This window comes from Neophocaena asiaeorientalis, unplaced genomic scaffold, assembly GCF_003031525.2.
Source record: "Neophocaena asiaeorientalis asiaeorientalis breed wild unplaced genomic scaffold, Neophocaena_asiaeorientalis_V1.1 scaffold161, whole genome shotgun sequence".
Lineage (NCBI taxonomy): Eukaryota > Metazoa > Chordata > Mammalia > Artiodactyla > Phocoenidae > Neophocaena > Neophocaena asiaeorientalis.
In genome coordinates, this window is record NW_020171987.1 from 2,490,659 (window position 1) to 2,510,222 (window position 19,564).

The window sequence follows — 19,564 nt, forward strand, 5'->3', positions numbered from 1 at the left end:
TTCAGTTATAATCCATGATTATGCTTCATTGTGTACAGATAAGCAAGTATTTCTCTGGGTAGATACTAGGAAGTGGAACTGATAGTCATAGGGTACAAGCATTGTTGATTTTAATAGATACTGCGAAATTGCCCTCCAAATGTCGGTACTAATTTACTTTCCCACCAGCAGATTGTAAGAGTTCATAGGCCCCCTATCTTTTAGAAGCATTGAAAAGAGAAAATGCTACTACTGTGTTATTTTAATATGTGTTTCTCTGATTCCTAGTGAGTTCAGGTTTTCATATATTTACTGGCTCTTTTGTCTTTCTCCTTTTTGAAATGCCTCTTCATAGCCTGTTCTTTTAAATCCTTTGTAGATTTTATACATTGCAGATATTTTCTTAGAGTGTGTTGTTTATCTTTTTTACTTTGTTTAAGTTGACAATTTTTAAATTTTATAAATTAAATATATCAATCTTATCTTTCATGGTTCCCCCACCCCCCTGCCTTGTTACGTGTTATTTAAGAAAGCCTTCCAGCCTTCCCTATCCCAAGTATCAGAATCTAAACTCAGGTACATTTATAGCTTTTTTAAAAAAGCATTTTGATGTATAATCCGTCTAGAATTTATTTTGTGAATGGTGTACAGTAGAAATTAGTGTATATATGAATATGTGTGTGTCATAATATATGACAATTTCTTTGAATCATTAAGTCACATTACAAATAGTAGTCCAACAACTATGGAATATTAACTCAATTACATGGATAATTAGCAAGAGTTTTATATTTGTTTTCTCTGTGCTTTTAATATTTCCTCTAAAATAGGAATGTTACTTTCTGGCTATTTGGGTTATCACCAAAATATATTCCTTCTTGTTTACTGAGGCCAGTTCAGTACTTTGATTTAAACCCCAAAAGCCTCCAGTGAAGAACAGACCCATTTCCATTTCTTCTCTCTTTTGTACTGGTGTCAAGGTCCTTACCCAGTATAGTCAGTATTAAAGTAACACCTACCTCTTTCCTTTATAAGGACCCTCGTGATTAGATTGGGTCCACCTAGATAATCCTGGCTAATCATCTCATGATTCTTAATTTAATCACATCAGCAAAGTCCTTTTTGCCATGTAAGGTAATATATTCACAGGTTCCGAAGATTAAGATGTGGACATCTTTGGAGAACCATTATTCTATCCTCTACAGTGCTCATCACTGTTCAACTTGTCCTCATTTGTAGGGATTTGTGGGTGGGGAAGGGAGGCGGGAATAGAGTGGTAGGAATAGGAAGGATGTTTGGTTGCCTCCAGCTGAGCTTGAATCTGTGCTCTCAGTGGGGCAGTTTCATTTAAAACGGTATGTGGCTAAGCAGGCATCATAAAAGATACCTTTAGCATCATCCCTGAATTGAAGGATTGAAGGAGTTAACATAGGAAATTGCATGTTAAAATTAAATGAGTTATATTTTGTAAAGCACTTAGAACAATGTCTGAGCAGAGTAAGCATTATAAATAGATATAGAAACATTATATATAGATATAGTATATATATATATATATATATAAGGAGTTTTAAGCAGACAATTGATTTGCAAATGTGATATATCCTTTTGACCAAAAGAGCTGATGGATTTAGTGAATTACTTTCCTTAGGGCATATTAAACTTCCACTGTTGACTGTCAGGAGGAAGTACACCTTGCCAGGTGTGTCCACTGGCGGTGATGATTGTGTATGCATTATACACTTATTGTCAAATTTTTATGAGAATACCAAGTTAAAATCAAAAGTGAAATGCATATACTGGAAAATGGCAGTATTAATTGGTCTATCTCATATTTATTTATTGAACAGTTACACTGTGCCAGATGCTACAGAGCATCAATGACGAGTAACAGTCCTTTTGCTTGAGGCTTTTGAAGTATAACGGGGTGAATTCTTCTGGGTGTGCAGATACTTATAATACAAAGCGAATTACATTATAGCCTAAAGAACATGTAAACAAAGGGGTATAAAAGATTATAAATGAGAGTAATCACACATGTAAAGATGTCTTTGAGTAAGTAGTGTTTGAAACGAGTTATTTATTTATTTATTTTTGAGGTACGCGGGCCTCTCACTGTTGTGGCATCTCCCGTTGCAGAGCACAGGCTCCTGACGCGCAGGCTCAGCGGCCATGGCTCATGGGCCCAGCCGCTCCGCGGCATGTGGGATCCTCCCGAACCGGGGCACGAACCTGTGTCCCCTGCATCGGCAGGCGGACTCTCAACCACTGCGCCACCAGGGAAGCCCCTGAAATGGGTTTTGACTACAAAGGTGAAAATTAGACAGGCACAGTCCAGGCAAGGAATTAATGTTACCTAAGTTAGATAGAACATCCAAGGATGTAAAATCAAAAGCTTTGGCAGAAATGGAGTGTGTTGCACCTATGATCACAGTGAGAACAAGAACGGAAAGGTTCCATGTAGCTTTTAGATCATATCCCATTGTGAGGGCGTTGTATTAATTCCGTAGGAGGTAATGAATTTCGAAGAGGGAGATGTGTCATCCAGCCTACTTTTAAGAAAAATTGATTTGGCTGTCATATATTAGACAAATAGAATGGAGGTGAGGTCAGAGGGAAGGATAATAGTTAACAGCTCATTACCAAACGGCCTAAGTGAGAAATAGTGAGGGCTTTGACTAGGGTAGTGGGAAAGAACTGGAAAGGAGGGGGTGGATGTGAGAGACTGTGTAAAGCAAAATTTACTTGATTTAGCAACTGATTGAGGAGGAAAAGGGAGGGGCCCATAGTGACTGGTTGCCTGCTTGGATGACTAGGATAATGTGGTAGCAGAATAAAAACAGGAAATTGGGCAGATGATATATACTGGTCTTTAACTGAATGGATGTAAGCTACTAGAAGAATTTTGAGAATGACTATTTCAAACAAGTATTTGAAAATGAGGTTAGACGTTCAGGAGAGAGTTAAAGAAAGGGAAGAGATTTGGGAATTTTAGTCTAAAATAATCTCAGGATGGGGGAGGGGGAACTTCGTAGCTCATTTAATCCTAAGAACTCTTCTCACGTGCCTGTTCCCCATATCTGCCAAATGGGCGTCTATCCTATATTTGAACTTAGGGTCCATGACATCCTGAGACAGGCATTTTTGTTTGCACCATTCAGTTTGAAATTCCTTCTTTATTTTGAGTTCATCAAAGTTCTTTCCTTTTGAGCCAAGTTCTCTGTCTTCGGACCCTACCCTAGAGCAATTGCAGTTCTTCAGTCTTACATAAGCTCTTCTGATATTTTAAGAAAGCTGTAACATCCCTGTTTAGGCTACTCTTCCAGTAAAGCAGGGAGTGTAAATGGTGCTCAGAGGCAATTTAATATCTAAATGCCTTCCTTGGCTGTGATCCTTGCTAGAGTTTTCCCAGATATAAATAAACTTAGAGAAAACACAAAACAAAATTTGAGTGGGTTCTAAGCTCAATAAATCTAATGTGCAAAACTGAATTTTTAAAATCCCTGACGGGAATCATTACGATCTCCCTATGGACAGATGCCTGGGGACACATGTGTGCCTCTGTCACATCTCCTACTTCTTACACTCCTATATTCTTTTATAAGCTAAACATCTCTAGTTCTCACAGTGATTTATATGACACAGTTTCCAATCACATCATTCTTCTTTGATCTAACTACCACAGAGAAGAGCAAGACTAGCCCCTCCCTTGGTCTAAATATTGTGATTTAAAAACAAATTTTAGCTGAAATCAGTTTGGCTACATCCCCCAGCTGGCTCATAGTCAGCATGCTGCCACTGGTGTCTGTTAATCCTCTACAGCTGGCTGTGAAACCAAGTGGAGCCTCTTCCCTTAAGTGATGTTACATTTTGCCTTGTTGTAGCTGATGTTACTCTAACCCATGTGATTCTTTAGATCTCAAATCAATCATATTTATCAAGTTGCCTCATAGATCTCCATTTATGACATTGTTCACACTGTGGAATAGTAAACAACTTATATTCAGGATATCCTTTTACCTAGCAAGGTTCTTCTAGTTTGATAGTAAGTTGTCAGAGTTAGAGAAGGAATTTGGGGGAAATGTCGTTGAAGTGGTATAGATGTAAAAAGTGCTTTTTAAAATAAGATGACACTGCTCTTTTAACCTGAATTTATTTTTATATAAAATAACGCTATTTTTAGTTAAGAGCCTGAGCTATTAAATCAGCAGATCTGAGTTCAAATCCTGTTCCATCATTTTCAGTTTATTTCTCCTCTGAATCTGTTTCCTTACGTGTCAAAGGAGGATATGAATTTCTTCTTTCTAGGATATTTTGAAGGTTGAGAAGATGATATGCATAAAACACTTGGTACCTTGTTGGGTACACAATAAGTGCTTGGCTGTTATTTTTCTCTGAAAGTCTGATTACAGTTTAGAAAAATCACTTTTTATGCTATTTAAATTCATTTTCATATTGAAAAGAAAACTGTATAATTAAATACTTGGGAAGAAGCTTCTAACATATATATGGCGAGCATCTGTTTTGTTTTTGATTTTTCCTAAAAGTAGATTTTGATTTGCTCTACCTTCTTCCTATCCTTTATATAAGCAGCAAAACATTCATTTTAAGGATGATCAAGGCCAAGGATGCAATCTAGAAATATGTGGCCTTGGTGTCCTTACATCTGTACTACTACCAAAGCTGACCTAGCATCATCTGTGACCCTCAAGAACCTTCCCATTTATAAAGAGTATTCCACTACCAATTTGTCATGGCTAACCCTGAGTAAAGAAGGGTATTTGGGAGATGGTGGGTACTCCCTTGTTTCAGTGACTGCCCCCCTCTCCATCACTGCATGTATGTTTCACTTCTATTTTCTCATCAGCTGTAATTAATGTGGTATTAAACCTATCCCTTGAGATTTTAATTTTATTTATTATATTTTCTTTTCTAGAAGTTCTAAGAGTTGTCTTAAATTGGTTAGGTAATTTTTATAGACAGATACAGAAATATCTATATATGCTTATGTTTGTCTTTTATTTCTTTGTTTTAAAATTGCTGGTTGGTAACTTTAAATCTGTAGTTTCACTACAGAGAGTGGAGAGATAGCTTCTCTTTTTTCTTATTATTCTTGCTCAAGGCACTTTATTTTCCCTTTGTGCTCAGTTGGTTTTTGTTTGTCTGTTTTTTCAACGAGCTGATCATTTTCCTTAGAATATTATTTTGGGGGATTCTCTGAGGCCTAGGATGAAGGGGCACTCTTCTGGAAAGGATTTCCATTTGCCTTGGCAAGTGCCTAAGGTGTGATCACTCTGGGATCACTATAAATTAAATGAAATTCATAGCTTGAGGTTTTTGGGGGAACTATATAAGTAGTATGAATTTGTGCTATAGATCTACCTTAAGGATGTGTAAGACGTTGGAGAGGGTCAAGTTTAGTTATGTTTCATCATTTTCTTAATGATTGTAGGCCTTAGCTTTACTGGATGAGGGTTCTCTCCAATTTGAGATTTGATTAAACCCCCAATCCCTAGGCTATCAGACCTGTGCCACCATTAAACCAAGATTGTGGTTACTGAGATTACTGAGTTCGGTAATGCCCTAGGAAAATGTCTTCAGTGGGCCACTTAATTCTTTGAGCTCTGGTTTTACTTAGATTTTGGCCTAGGATTCTTAAGAACTATTTCATTTTGAGGGAAAGAATCTAGTATTTTTACTTATTTTCATTTCTTGGTCCAAATAACCTAGTTTGCCATATTAGTAGAAATAGAACTTCCCCACTCTTTCTTATATAGGAGTTTTCTCAACCAGATTTTCTATTTAACATTTCAGATTTCTAGGACATAATTCTCATTCTCTGACCTTGCTTTCTTGCTGCTGTCAGCTTTATTTCTAATCTACATTTTAACTTAATTTTCTCCTTTGGACAATTTCTATCAATCTTAAGCACCTTGAAATAGTTACTCTCATTAGTATGATAGGGATTTTACAAAAAAATAATCTTTAAATAAAACCTCTGGATGGTTTGGTTGTGTGATTTAAGAATAAATTCATGACTTTGAAGAAGGAGTCAGGACTTGGAAAATTGGGTGAAATAAAAAGATGTAGTGAGAAACTCATGGGTATTGAGATGATTGATTTAGATTTAGATTTAGATTTAGATTGTCAGGGAATTAAATGAAGCCAGGAAGGAGTTATGGGATTTAAGCTGATTGAAAGAGGTAAGACAGGAAGGAATGATGGAGGAATTAGACGCACAGGAGCCCATGTTAATCTTGGAGAATTCTAACCTGTATTCAGATTTTGAAGAAATCAATTAATGAATATTTGAGTATTGACCACATGAATCAGGGTTGTTGTGTAGTCTTCTCTTTTCTTAGAACTACTTATCAGATATCATCTATAACAAAGGATCTTTTGGCCTCAAAAGAATATTTTTGGTACATTTACTCATCAAACCAATACCTAGAAACAACAGAGAAATGGAAAGTTAATAATATGACGTCTGATACTTTATTTTTTTTCATCTGGAGATAATAGAAAGAATCAGAGAACGTCTAAGAATCTGAGAAAGTCTCACCGTATTATTCTCATGTCAGATTTTTTTTTTTCTCCAGCTATTCTTTCTCATTCGGAACAGTTTATTGTACTACAAATGAAAAAGGGTATAATATGTGATTATATTATGGAGTATAATATATGTAAATAATACTTTATCTCCAAATTTCTAAGTTATTTTAAATGTTTAAAGTTGTACAACCACCATTATTTATTGAGCTACTCCTCTGTCTCTGGCATTATGGTGTTTTGCATATGTTAAGTATTTTTCTATTGAATCCTCAGAAAATCCTGTGAGCTAGAAATTATTGCTATTTTATAAGTGAAACTGAGACTCATAGAAAATTAGTAATGCGTAACTTTATTGTTTATGAATGTCTTCCACTTTTATTTACTTTCATGTGCATTTTAACTGTGATCCTCATGTCAAGCCTATGAGTTAGGTCAGATATTGTTATTCACTTTTTATACATGAGAGCAAAGAGGCTCAGAGGAGTGAGACTTGCCAAATCAATCAGCACACTGATATAGATGGTGCTCAATCTCAGTGCTTCTAATAAACAGTGAATTAATTTTTCCACAGTGCCACACTTCTTTACAAGATAAGTCATGATGATGATTATAACTTTAATGATTGTGCAGAGTTTGGGATTTAGAAAATCATTATTAACCCAGTAACTGTATTTAATAATTTGTATATCTTATATCTAATGCTATGAGAAGAGCCCAAGGGATGCATACAATGTGTGAAGAATTCTAGGAAGAATGTAAGAAGTAGACAATATAATCATAAATAGCAATCTGTATTCCAACAATTTAGTTAGCTTTGTCAGATACATTTTTTAAAGATACTTTTCTTTTTCATGTACTCCAGTGATTACAACCAGGAAACATTTGTAGCATAAAGCTATCACCCCAAGATAATTATTTATTTCTTTTTGGGTGTCAGAAAAATTTTTGTTTGTAAATTTAGGTGTGATGATCAAAGTCAAAAGGAGTGTGTGAGGTAAACTGTTAAGCTAATGGGCTAAAATTGTTTTTTTTCATTTTAGATTCTTACTATAGGTAAGAAAGTATGTCATGGAGCTATAGAATCAGTGGGAACAAAACTATATCTGTTAGCTAGTAATAATTCCAACATTAAAAGGTCATATTCAGTGTAGTTCAACTCTGGAATTTCAAAAATGTTTATAGTAATACGTTAAAGAGTTTAAATAACTGACCTGAGGTCAGGCAGCGAATAAATGTTGGAGATTGGACTTAAACCCTATCAACCTCAACTTAGCCCCATACTCTAAACCCTAAACACTCCCAATGGGAGATAAGCGTTTCTGTGATTTAAGGTTTGGTAAATTGGACAACTGTGTGTCTTGGGATCATGCTAAAACTGCAGGTTTTTAGAGTCACTTAAATGTTCCTTAGCCATGTAAGTCTTGGGTTACCCATGGAGTAGATTAGTCACAAAATAATTATAGGAGTCAGAATTAAAATAAAGTTCAGATTAATTATAGCTCACATATTTCACTCTTTTATATTTTTGTTTCCTTTTTGGGCATAAATACAAATTGAATATTTTAAAATTATTTCTGTCAAAACAAATTTTGTAATGCTCACTTTTGTGTTGTTGTTTATAGTATTTGGTTGAATTAGGATTTTTAAAATTTGAGTTTACCAAGCATAACACTTAAAGTCTAAAGGCTAATCCTATTTTGTATCTCAGAACTTTGGACAATGAGTAACACATAGTTTCTGCATAAATATTTATTGAATTATGAATATTAATTTGTCAAATATTTTTTCAGCTACTAGACTAAGGCCTTTAATTGAAAAATGTTTCCTTTTAAGAAATGCTCAAATTCTGATACATCTTTCTTCTTAATAGAGTATGTTTCTAAAGCCTATTGAGTATTTAAGGGTGTTATTGAATATATATCAATAATGCTTAATGGAAAATCTGTTCCTTCTTAAGACAGTGATATGTACCATCCAACATAATGCATTTGTTCCAACTGATGATGATAAAAATATGACTCTCAGAGATGACAAAGTATACTATGTCCTAAACCTATCCAGCTACGGCTGACTTCCTCTCTAGAAGTCAGCTACTTGTTGTCTGATTTAGGATGGCCTCAGATGGAGTAACTGGGGTGGCTAGAATCTAACTCTGTGAGACTTTCGTCCTCCAGAGGCTAGCTCAGGTATGTTCTCATGTCAACAGGAGAAGTGCAACAAAGGAAGAAGAGATGTGTAAGTACTGATTTAAGCCCCTGCTTCATTACTTCTAAGATCCCATTGGCCCAAGCAAGTCACATGGTGGACTCAGACTCAGAGTGGAGGTTACATGTTCAAGGGTATGGGTACAGGCAGGAGTGAAGAACTGGGACTATTAATACCACGCATACTTAACTAATTGAATCTAATAAAGTGTATTTGGAATTTGCACTATAACCTTCTCATTACCTAATTAGAACTGAATCCTAAAAGACAGACTACCTTAAACAATACACACACACACACACACACACACACACACACACATACACACACACACACTTTGTTCATTTTCTGCTTATCCTGTACTTTTTGCAAATATAATTCATTAGCCAAAATATTCATTTCTGTAGAGACTACGCAAAAGAATAGCAGGCTTTTAAATAGAAATACCACATGGTATGGACTTTGTGTTCAGTATACAAGACAAATATTATCTACATGTTATTTATCAAGTAAAATATGTGTGTGGACATTTTATTTACAAGCATACCTTGCAAGAAAAGCACATTTTTAAAAATAAAAATGAGCTGATCATTCTACAAACATTCCAGTTTCCTATCATAATGAAATTGTATTACGTGTCACTCTTAAAGCAATGGAGATGGCATTTGCACATCAGTTTAATTGCTTTGGATTAAACACTGAAAGATGAGAGCCAAGAGAGCTTATTAAGCTGAAATGAGGGCAAGCGATAAAAAAGTGATATTATGTCAACACTACATCTGGAAGTCTTTTGCTATTTCCATTTTAAATCCTAATGGGCAATGTTTCTTAAAATTACCATTGAATGCCATAGAGTCTTGAAATATAATTTTAAAAATTAGAAGGTTAATGCAGGAATTGTGCTTGATCAATTCGATTTGAAAGCCAAGCTAGAGTTTTCTCTATTAATATTTACTTGTTCTTAATGTACTAGGCTGTAAGCTTTTGAAAGACATTGTCTCATTTATTGCTGTGTCTTTAGGGCTTTGACATCGTCTGTCCTGTTATAGGTGCTCAATAAATATTTGTGAATGAATGAATGCGAAGTATGGCAACCCCATCGTAGTTACTGTTAAGCATTTTAGGTGAGGAGTTGGGCACTGCTGGTTTTGATTGGTGCCTACAATTGTACCCACAGGCTCCTTTCCACTCTGAAACACTGGGTGGTCACTGGCCTCCTCCCTCTCTTTATAGGTGAATCATCAGTCATTAAATACATAAAGTCCTCAGCCACCTACACTGAAGCAGGCTATGTGGAGTGGGGCATGGGTGAGGCAACTTAATTTGCAATTCAGAAGGTCTCCTGTTGGGATGTTTGATTTGGGGCTTGCATTAGCAACTACCATTTGTTGGCTGTGTCCACAGCGTCAGAAAACTGATAACCACATCATGATAAATCAGCGATAATGCTGATCTCACTCATTTGCATTGGAGAATTAGCACCACTTCCAGGTGGCCCCCATTGCTCATCAGAGGGATTTCACATTTGCCAGATAGCCTATATTGTTAGATCATCTGAAACATATCCTCTAAATTTGGTGAGAATAACTCCTCCATTTCAGTCATTCTGGATAATTTACTTTGTGGAATGTCTCAGCAGCTTACAAATATTATCTTCTTTAATACTTATAACAACTGTATGAAAAGGGTCCTATGAAATATCTCCATTTTGCAGATGGAAAAATTGAAGCACAGAGAAGTTAGGTGACTTACCTGTGGCTCCACAACTAGTAAGTGGCAAAGCCATGTTTTGAAATTAAAACTGGCTGGCTTCAGAGGTTTGTGCTTTTAACAACAGGGCTGTGAACCCATAGGTGACTGAGGTTCCCCTAAGGACCCTGAAAATGAAGTATTTTGTATGCCACAGTTTTATTGTTGTTTTAAATTTTTAATTGTGGTAAAAAACATGAAACATAAAATTTATCACCTTAACCATTTTTAAGTATAAGTTCAGTAGTGTTAGGTATACTCACATTGCTGTACAACAAATTTCTATAACTTTTTCATCTTACAAAACTGAAACTCTCCTTACTGAACAACTCCCCATTTTCCCACCACATCGTTTTTAAGTCCTGTCATCCCAAACATCTAATAAGACTCCATCGGGCTGTTATCACGTGACAATAACAGGGAAGCAAAGACAGGAGGACATTGTCTTATTTGCATACATTGGTATATGCCTAGAATTCAAAACTTCTAAGAAACATAAATGCACCAAAAATGAGGTGATTTGAAATAAAAAGTAGTATCTTACTGATTTGTCTTCTTCTTGTTCCTTAGTTTAGCCTTGGAATTTTGTAGAAGGAAACATATGTTATAGTTCATCAGAATGACCTATGACTGAATTGTGAATTCAGGAATATTTTCTTGGTTCAAATCCAAGAAAACAAAAAAAGCTTTATTTAATTTTCTTATTTCTTATCATCATAATCTCTGTTTAAAGTTAAATTATATTTAAATAAGTAATAATTCTCATTTAGTATTCTTCTGATGTTTTAAAAAGACAATTGTGACATTCAACACAGAGTTAGGGAATATAAGTGTACATTACATATGATTATAATTATATATAGTAAAATTTTAACCATTCAAGTAAAAGTACTAATGCTATATAAGTAAATGCGAAGTCATACAATCTATGTTTGAAAAAATAAACAAAAATTTGAAAAGGATGTTTATATTAATTTACCTTTTCAATTATTTTTTTAATATTTACTACAATATTTGATTCACAAATAATCCTGTGAAATAGTTTGAACTGTGCTGTAATAAAGGATGATGTGGAAGTAGACCCAGATCCAGATTGGTGGCACTTAGGCTGAGTACTAAGCTATGAGCAGAGAATGGGAAGGAGTTCCTGTTTGAGGGTCTCCACCAACACATGGAGGTGAGGATGAACACGGCACATTGGGAGCACCAAGTGTTAAGTACTGCCAAAGCCACAGATGTGAATGGGGAAGTGGTAGGAGATTGGGAAAGAGATACAAGACAAATCCTGGTCTAAAAAGACCTGGTATAGCTAAACAAAATAGTTTGAATTTGATTCCACAGAGTGTGCAGATTCAGGGAAGGATATTAAGCAAAGGAGTGTGACTTGGTCAGAAATGTCACAGATGAAAATATTTTATCATTAATCCATTTGCTAGTGTCAGGGCTCATTCAAGGTGGGTGATTGTTCAGCTATTAAGAAGGAAGCCTGAGAATTTCTCTAGGCATCCCTCAAAGTTAGAGTAGAAACAGTTAGGGATAAGAAGGGTATGCAGATAGATTTTCTATTTTTTAAGTTATTTAAAATTACTTGGTAATTAATTCAGTTACTTTGTGAATTATTCTAACACCAAACAGTAAAGGTTCTAATAGGATCAGGAAAAAGATGAATGTCATCATATTTGGACATGTTAAATGAAAGATGTTTACCGGTCATCCAAGGGGATGTCTCAAATAGCAAATATCATTACAATAAAATTGTCTTTCAACAAAAACAACTGTTAACAAATATATTTTTCTGATATTTTCAAATATTCCATTCTTTTCAAGCAACCTTCAATTCCAGAAAATCAGGAAGATGATATTTTTGAGTGATATAAATCTTTACACTTACATATAAAATATTTTAAAAGTATTTTCCACATGTATGAATTTACTCAGGTTTTTTGGGGGGAGGGTGTTTGAACTAGTCATTTAGTTTCTTACCTTACATTGTTATCCTAAAATATATTGTTTAGGAGCTACATAAATAATTTTTTCAATTAGCATATATATTTAAAGATATCTTCATATCACAATTATTCATTCTTTCCCCTATAATTCCCTGTTGTCATTTTTTCAGTTTATCTAAACTTATTTTTTATTCACTCATCTGTTAACAAGTCAAGAAACTTTTACCCTGTCTCTCTTGTGATTATTATCCTGTCTGATGGAGACAAAATAATTGAGACAGAATAGAGGAGCAAGATGAATGGCAGACAGCAGGTGCATTTGTATACTATGAAGTGTTTGCAAAATAATAAGCACCACATGAATAATACATTTGAAGAATATTGTCTGGCAAATGATATTGAGTTATATATCCAAATCATCCCTCAATTACTGAAGAACGAATTACAAATGCCTAATTCATTTAGTTTCATCAGACAGAGAGAGAACTCACCATGTAGTGCATCTAGTTAGAGTAAAAAGCTACTGTTTATTAAGAAAGGATTAAAATCTTTACCTATATGTATAATTTGAAAACCTAAGGAATATATAATAATATATTTAATTATTTATAGGTAATTTGAAAACCTAATACTAAACAAATTTTAAAAAAAAAGAAATAAGGAATATATAAATATAAGGAACCTAAAGAATAAACATATGATAATATATAATAATAAAGATATAATTTGAAAACCTAAGGAATATATAATAATAAATATTTAATTACATATATTTAATTTGAAAACCAAAGAAATGCATATATAAATATATTTTTTTTGCTTATTTATTTATTTTTATTTATTTTTGGTTGTGTTGAGTCTTCGTTTCTGTGCGAGGGCTTTCTCTAGTTGCAGCGAGCGGGGGCCACTCTTCATCGCGGTGCACGGGCCTCTCACTGTCGCGGCCTCTCGTTGCGGAGCACAGGCTCCAGATGCGCAGGCTCAGTAGTTGTGGCTCACGGGCCCAGTTGCCCCGTGGCATGTGGGATCTTCCCAGACCAGGGCTCGAACCCGTGTCCCCTTCATTGGCAGGCAGATTCTCAACCACTGCGCCACCAAGGAAGCCCCTATTTTTGCTTATTTTTAAGTCTGGTGTGTGGGGTTTTTTTTGAGGAATTAAACATCTATGGCATATTTGCCATTGATCATAAAGTTGACTTTTATATAATGTAACAAAACTATCATTTGCACTAATACTATTACTATAGTTTATTTTCAGCTTAAGTACTTATGCTTATTTCTTTCAAATATTTAATATTTTATTAATTTAAAGTTAACTTGAATTTCAATATTTAATATATCTTACATTAACCCTGACAATAAACTTAAGAAGTAGATATAACTGTTTACAGGTTTATAAACAAGGAAATGGAGATTCAGAGAAGTCAGGCAATAGGCTTGAGGTCAGTAAATTGCAGAGATGGGATTCTGACATGGTGATTAGCACCATAGCCCATTTTTTGTTTTTCAGTAAATCATTTCCATTTAAAAAAAAATGCATAGAGTTGTGCTCTTGTATAATTTGTACACCTGCCAATGTAAAATACTGAGACATTAAACACCAAAATGGAGTGAAAACTTAGAAACCCTTTGATCCAATACTCTTGTGTTATTTTAAAAAAGATTAAAAAGTAATGCAAGACTCAGGGCTTTGGAGGGGTTGGTGTGCTTCTCTTCATTTTACCTTCTGACTGGCTTGCTGTATGCTCACTAGGTGGAGGGGGCTGAGCTGTCTGGGCTGTTACTCTTGTCACAGCCACTAAGGGCTGCAAGGTTCTGAACTGTATTGGCTGAGGCTGTGGCTGCAGCTGCAGATCACAGAGCTGAGATCCCTGCTGAGGGAGGTTTGGCCCTGGGTGGCTCTGGGCAGAGCCCAGCTGAGACAACACATCTACCTGGGGCTGCAGAAAACCCTCCACTTCATTGAGGTTAATGGCCGTTGCTTGCTGAGCAGGTAAGTCCGTTCTCTGACTGACCGAATCTTGTGCAGGAGCCTGTGGCACTGGCTGCTGAGGATGTGAAGTTGCGGGTTGTTGAAGCTGTTGCTGTGGAATCGGGTGGCAGAAGCACTGCTGCTGGGTGTTCAAAATGAGTAAGCTTGGTGGAAGCTGGAGTAGAGCTAAGGGCCTGAGACTGGGAGCATTTTTAACAATAAATTGAACACATCCTTGAGAAGGAGCCGGTGGTGCAGCAAGCAGCACATTTGGTGGCTGAGCGCCTGCAGGCTGCTGGCCAGTCTTGATCCTTGTTGGTTGGTGGCCAAGAGTGATTCCTCCAGGCAGGGGGCTAGGCTTGATCCCTGTAGACAGGGGGCTGGGCTTGATCCCTGTTGGTTGGTGGTCAAGCCTGATTCCTCTGGGCAAGGGGCTGGGCTTGCTTTCTGTAGACAGATGGCCAGGTCTGATCCCTGTGGGCAGGGGGTCAGGCTTGATCCCTGTTGGTTGGTGGTCAAGCCTGATTCCTCTGGGCAAGGGGCTGGGCTTGCTTTCTGTAGACAGATGGCCAGGTCTGACCCCTGTGGGCAGGGAGCCAGGCTTGATCCCTGTTGGTTGGTGGTCAAGCTCGATTCCTCCAGGCATGGGGCTGGGCTTGCTCACTGTAGACAGGTGGCCAGGTCTGATCCCTGTGGGCAGGGGGGCAGGCTTGATCCCTGTTGGTTGGTGGTCAAGCTCGATTCCTCCAGGCATGGGGCTGGGCTTGCTCACTGTAGACAGGTGGCCAGGTCTGATCCCTGTGGGCAGGGGGGCAGGCTTGATCCCTGTTGGTTGGTGGCCAAGAGTGATTCCTCCAGGCAGGAGGCCGGGCTTGCTCCCTGTTGGTTGGTGGTCAAGCCTGATTCCTCTGGGCAGGGGGCTGGGCTTGCTTTCTGTAGACAGATGGCCAGGTCTGATCCCTGTGGGCAGGGAGCCAGGCTTGATCCCTGTTGGTTGGTGGTCAAGCTCGATTCCTCCAGGCATGGGGCTGGGCTTGCTCACTGTAGACAGGTGGCCAGGTCTGATCCCTGTGGGTAGGGGGCCAGGCTTGATCCCTGTTGGTTGGTGGTCAAGCTCGATTCCTCCAGGCACGGGGCTGGGCTTGCTCCCTGTAGACAGGTGGCCAGGTCTGATCCCTGTGGGCAGGGGGTCAGGCTTGCTCCCTGTTGGTTGGTGGTCAAGCCTGATTTCTCTGGGCAAGGGGCTGGGCTTGCTTTCTGTAGCCAGATGGCCAGGTCTGATCCCTGTGGGCAGGGAGCCAGGCTTGATCCCTGTTGGTTGGTGACCAAGAGTGATTTCTCCAGGCGGGAGGCCGGGCTTGCTCCCTGTAGACAGGTGACCAGGTCTGATCCCTGTGGGCAGGGGGTCAGGCTTGATCCCTGTTGGTTGGTGGCCAAGAGTGATTCCTCCAGGCGGGAGGCCGGGCTTGCTCCCTGTAGACAGGTGACCAGGTCTGATCCCTGTGGGCAGGGGGTCAGGCTTGATCCCTGTTGGTTGGTGGCCAAGAGTGATTCCTCCAGGCGGGAGGCCGGGCTTGCTCCCTGTAGACAGGTGGCCAGATCTGATCCCTGTGGGCAGGGGGTCAGGCGTGATTCCTGTTGGTTGGTGGCCAAGAGTGTTTCCTCCAGGCAGGGGGCTAGGCTTGATCCCTGTAGACAGGTGGCCAGGTCTGATCCCTGTGGGTAGGGGGCCAGGCTTGATCCCTGTTGGTTGGTGGTCAAGCTCGATTCCTCCAGGCACGGGGCTGGGCTTGCTCCCTGTAGACAGGTGGCCAGGTCTGATCCCTGTGGGCAGGGGGCCAGGCTTGATCCACGTGGGCAGTTGATGGAACATGATTCTTGCAGGAGCTGTGGCCCTGGTGGTAGAGTCCTGCATAGGCTTGGAGCCTCTCCCCGAGGCCTGGCATCCTTGACCAGCGTACACCACTCTGATGATATTCAGGCCAGATGATATGGCCAAAACTTGGGTCCTTTGTGATGAGCCCGCAGTGGACAGGGACGTGGCAGGAAGCAAGCTAACTCGATTCACCTCCACAGAGAATTTCTGGGAAGGACTTGGTGGCTTAGGAGCAGGGGCAGGAGATGGAGATTTATGAGAGCTGCTTGCCTGCTGTGAAGTGAAACTGTCACCACTGGAGCTCCTTCCTGATTTCAAGGGAAGTGTGATGGGTGGAGGTGGATGTTTGGCTCCCTTGTCTGGCACTGAAGACTGAACTGACCCAGTCTTAGGCTGTTCTGGTTCTTTCCCTGGAGAAGGTTGCCTGAGACCAGCTGAGTCACTGGAGCTGTGTGATACCTGCACTGGACACTGGGCGCTCTTTTGGACCAATTCCTTGGACTGACTGACCACCCTCCCCACATCAGTCTTTGGCCCTGGCACGAAACTATAGAAATGTTCATCTGTGGAGGATTGCGGGGGAGACAGCTGTCTCTCACGTCTGATGTTTTTATGGGAGCTCCTTTTTCCAGAGATAAGTGGATCATTAAGCGACTGCAAGGTCAGCTTTGTTGTCTGGGACTGACTGCCGTCTTCACACCCAAATACAGAACCATCTTGTACCTCATGGGTTGGCCAGACTGTTGATTGTGAGTCATCATATTTGACAGATTTCTTCCCTTTAGCATATTTCTCCATGTCCACTTCAGAAGGTACAGCCAAGTCACAGGGTGTCTGTTTCCACACATCTACACAACTTCCTGCTTTAAAAGTTTTGAAGCCATAATTCTCACCTGTTTTACTTCCTCTCATTCTTTTGCAGGAAGTCAGGGCTCTTAGCTCAGGAGGAGGGGGATGAGACAGCTCCTGCTGCCGATTCAGAGAGGCCATAGAGTACCTCTTGAAGCTCCTTTTCATGGGAAGAGTGTTCAGCTTTTGTTTGTTATAGAGCAGTCTGTTTTCAGTGCAGACTACTGATATAGAAGGGTCTAGACACAGTGGTTCAGCTGTAGCTAAGATCAGTTGGCTCTCAAGCAAAAGTTTGTCCTCCTGGGTCCAATTCTGATTATCGCTGGCTATGGCCTCTACATCCCTGGCTAAAGTCTGCATCGTGGGACGTAAGAGAATATGCCTGCTTTGGTAATGGGGAGGTTCCCTGTCACTGGACTGCCTGTAGTCCCGTATTTCTGCTATGACACACCCACAATGAAAAACGTTAACCTGAGACTTTTCCAGGAAATCCACCAAAACAGGAGGTAATTCTTCTGCATCCAAGTATTCGAGCAATTCCCCTTCTTCATAGGGCAGTCGAATGGTCTCTGCAGATGATCCATTTTCCCCCTTGAGCATCAGCGAATAGCCCTCCTTTCCTGGGTACAGGTTGACCACCAAGCACGGCAACGACTCTCTCCTAAGAAGCTTCTCTAACAGGTTCACATTGCTTCTTAATTCCTCCGTAACCCCAGGCTCCTTTTCACATTCTTCAACATAAATGTCATAAAGTTTTTCATACAGAGACTTTTCCCCATTAGATGAGTATTGCCTTTTTGGAGGTCTCTGTTGGGCACTTGCAATGACATACTCTGCATGATCCAAAGCTCTTTCTAGAGATTGTTGCATTTTGGTACAAAATAGGAGCCCTAAAAGAAGAGAAAACGTTAAGCGTTATTGACGAAGTGGGTGAAAATCGCGTCTTTCATATGGATGTGTAGTTCTGCAAGCTGCCCCAACTCCACAGTGGAACTACCAGCCTAACTTCAGTACGGACACCAAGAAACCCGCCTCCAAGGAAGTGCTACACAAAATTCTTGTGAGTTTCTGAAAATACCTGTATCTGTAGGGGCGGCAGCCTCTGAGATAGGTCTGGCCTCGCCTTGCGTCCTTGATCCTGACTAAGCCGGAAGTCGATGTGGGGGTTCGACGGGCTTTCGTGCGCCTGCGTGCTGTGCGTGCGCCTGCGTACTGTGCGTGCGCCTGCGTGCTGTGCGTGCGTCTGCGTGCTGTGCGTGCTTGTGCAGTGGGCTGTCCTTTGGCCTGCGTTTCGTGTTCTCCAACCTGTACTTCCTACTGGAGAGTCGGGCCAGGCGTCCATATCCAGTCTGTGCGTTGTGCAAGGTAAACGCAAAAAATGTTTTTTAGGAATCGAGGCAGTGTTATTACTTTTTTAATATGGAAATTCAGAACTTTTATTTCAGCAAAGATTTCTTGAATCATTGTCTGAAGATGTTTCTTTGATTTGATTTTTTTCCCTTCAAGGATTTCACTTATAAGAATCTTCCCGGACCGGGGCACAAACCCGTGTGCCCTGCATCGGCAGGCGGACTCTCAACCACTGCGCCACCAGGGAAGCCCTCTTGCTGCCTTTTCTATCATATTATTTCTAAAGCTTTTTGTATTACTTTATTTTCGTGTCTCTTTTCTATTCTATCCTTTATGATCTTATGTTAATTGTGGGTATACCCCTTCTCGCTCCGGAACTGTATTAGCTTTGTATTGTTGCTATAACAAGTTACCACGAACTTGGTGGCTTAAAACAACACCTGTTTTTTGTTTGTTTGTTTTTCCCCTCATAGTTCTGCAAGTCAGAACACAGAGCAGTGTCAGTTTAGGGTCTCAGAAGTCCAAAATCAAATTTGCCTGGGCTAGGCTTCTTAACTGGAGGATGTGGAGAACAATCCACTTGTAAGCTCATTCAAGTAGTTGGTCAAAGTCAGATGTGGTTATAGGATTAAATTTCCTTTTTTTTTTTGCCAGTTGTCTGTCAGGGGCCACTCTCAGCTGCTAAAAGTTGCTCCTGGGCTTCCCTGGTGGCGCAACAAAATTCTTGTGAGTTTCTGAAAATACCTGTATCTGTAGGGGCGGCAGCCTCTGAGATAGGTCTGGCCTCGCCTTGCGTCCTTGATCCTGACTAAGCCGGAAGTCGATGTGGGGGTTCGACGGGCTTTCGTGCGCCTGCGTGCTGTGCGTGCGCCTGCGTACTGTGCGTGCGCCTGCGTGCTGTGCGTGCGTCTGCGTGCTGTGCGTGCTTGTGCAGTGGGCTGTCCTTTGGCCTGCGTTTCGTGTTCTCCAACCTGTACTTCCTACTGGAGAGTCGGGCCAGGCGTCCATATCCAGTCTGTGCGTTGTGCAAGGTAAACGCAAAAAATGTTTTTTAGGAATCGAGGCAGTGTTATTACTTTTTTA

General features: G+C 39.7%; 1 pseudogene; it reads right to left on the reverse strand.

The window, feature by feature from the left end:
* Nucleotides 1-14,116: 14,116 nt before the first annotated feature.
* On the reverse strand, nt 14,117-18,001 carry LOC112401160 (transcription factor SPT20 homolog pseudogene; annotated as a pseudogene).
* Between the last annotated feature and the right edge of the window lie 1,563 nt (nt 18,002-19,564).